The sequence below is a fragment of the Pinus tabuliformis genome, chromosome J (genome assembly GCF_031772625.1).
Source record: "Pinus tabuliformis cultivar Carrire ecotype Pingquan chromosome J, CPIR1, whole genome shotgun sequence".
NCBI classification, from domain to species: Eukaryota; Viridiplantae; Streptophyta; class Pinopsida; order Pinales; family Pinaceae; genus Pinus; species Pinus tabuliformis.
In genome coordinates, this window is record NC_142295.1 from 953,535,519 (window position 1) to 953,538,143 (window position 2,625).

General features: G+C 34.9%; 1 pseudogene; it reads right to left on the bottom strand.

Annotated features, from left to right (window-relative positions):
• Window positions 1-372: 372 nt before the first annotated feature.
• LOC149229981 (pyruvate kinase 1, cytosolic pseudogene) lies at window positions 373-1,173 on the bottom strand (annotated as a pseudogene).
• Between the last annotated feature and the right edge of the window lie 1,452 nt (window positions 1,174-2,625).

Sequence of the window (2,625 nt, forward strand, 5' to 3'; positions counted from 1 at the left end):
CTGGAATAAAATATTGAATAGTATACTAAAAATAAAATAATATCTGAATAATCTGCAAGAAATTTGGAACTGTTTTCAAATTCGATGCCTTAGAATCAGGTATTTCTCCCTTATCTATTGATTTTGTGCCAAGAATATGGTAATTGTGAAACTTTTTTTGAAGATCTGTCCATTACTCAAGTTTATGTGCAGTATAAGAGCTCTTAAATTCATTAAACGTTCACTTTCTTTGCTTACAACTTGTTATCCCATTATTTCATCGAATCTTATGTATGCATTCATATAATCAAGCTTTGAGGTTGTAAAAGACACCTTCTCTCCTTGGTTTTTCATTATGACTCACATAAGTCAGAAGCTTCTCAAAATAATTAATTATTTGAGCTCTACTATCCTTTCAACTAATGAGTCAACAACTTTTTGAAATACAACTATACGATCATGAGGCTTAAATATGCCTGATACTTTTCCATGATCCAACGCTATCTTCAATATTAACTCATTTGTAGCACTTGTAGACTCAGCCACATGTTTAGGGTCTACTAACATAAGAAGAATTCTTCTGACAGCAAGGCACTACCTTGCCTGAAATGCTCCAGTAAAACTCCATTTTAACCAATTAGTTGTCAACTAGGGAATGACAACAACTAAACTGGTATAGTGGGCCTATATTTTGCTATCCATATTGTAGCATGTCCAGATGATATGAAAACAACTATAACAGAGGCCTTCACTTTTATTGTTGAACGTACCGTTGATGATGCAATGGATTCCAAATGTGTCATTGGTTCTCCCACATATTTCACATTTTTCTTGAAATAAGCAGCTTGGTTATGAACCTTCTCTTCTTCTGCACATATTTTTCCCACTATTTAGATCCCACATATGCAAAGACCAAATCACGATTACCAGATGCAGCATCTTTTAATGTCTTGATTAACTGCAATTATTTATCTTCTGCTTCATCCTTCATAATTGTAAGGACCATAGGCCTTTGCTCATCCTCTAATAGCTTCCAAGTTTCATATCTTATAGGTACACACAGTGGCAACAATCTTTGTTGGATAAACTCTTGCAAAAACTGTCTTTCAAAGGAACCATAAAATATGTCTTGCTCCTGTATTTTGGGCGAATGACCAACAAACCTAGCTTCTTATCAAAATCATATTGCACCATAGCTTCATCTGAAATTTCATTTGCTACTGAGAACCATGCTCTTTGCTTGTACTACTTCCCAAAATCTACCACCAGGGATTCTTCCACGCCAAAACCAATAAACATGGGAATTTTTTATCAAATTCTTTGATAAATTCATTAACTTCAGCATTTGAGTGTAGAACAAAAACAACTAGAGCAACAATTTTTTTTAGATAAGGAACAAGTAAATCTGCTTTATGTGGGCCTAAGTAATCTATAGGGAAGTCATTGCTGAAAAACTTCAGTGTTGGATATCCACTCACATCATATTTTGAAGCAAGACTCTTGAACTTATCTTCATAAATAGTCTAGTTTGAAACCACCAGGTCAAGACATAGAAAATTCTCCAATTTCTTTTCACCATCACCAAATGAAAATAGGCATGAATAACATTCCCTGATCACATACTTTCAATTGATAAGGCTGAGAAAAACAATTGGCACATTGTGGACTACAAATTTGATTTCTAGTTGAATCTGAGCATTTGCAACTCGAAAAAGCTGGCATGTTTGACTCATGCTCGTTTACATAAACTGGGTGTAGATAATCTGTTCCACAAGTTGCTAAAACTGGAAGTTATAATCTTAACATTTCTAATTGGAAATAGAAGCCCATGATTCAGCACGGCTAGCTTCATTTTCAATGCCTCACAGTCCTATGAAGACATTACTCCATCACGAAATCTAGGTATATACCCTTGAGAGAACTGATGAAATCTCCCAAATAACTCAAAATTTTGCAGAAATTCCCGTATGAGATATAATTAAATTCGTTATGCAAAAAACCCCATGTCTCAAATTTTTAAATTTTGTCTACGTTTGACCAGAAATGGGATCCGAAATTCACTATCTGTAGATGTCCACGAATTTTTTGGTCCACTATTTTCCCTAAACCACAAGTGGATTCCGGGGGGGGGTCTTTGTTGGTAAATGGTTTTGGACCTAGGGGGTCTGAAATTCACATCAATATGCCACGTGGAAAAGTGGTTTTGTTTTTAAATAAGACTTCGGACCCTCCCCCTAGTTGTTAAAGCTCAGATGACCTTGGGGGGTCCGAAGTGAAATGACAGTCGTTGATCTTATAAGAGCTAATATTGACCATTAAAACTTGCTCCATATTTATCCCATATGATATTGTATTTCAATATTTGTAAAGGCGTGCTCCTCTCGTGCTTTGATTAGTGTGATTGTGGGATCCTCCTTTGACTTGACATGCTGCTTTGACTTGTATATGACTTATGATTAATAATACAACTTTAATTTTAAAGAGATATTTATATAAAAATATTCAAATATACTTTTATGAAAATATCATGTTTTTTTTTTTTCTCAGTAAAACTATGCTATTCTATTATATTATGTACAGATAAACATTACAGACAGAAAGACAGGTTGCCCATGGCCGACTGTGGCACTGTGGGTTGGCAGCTTG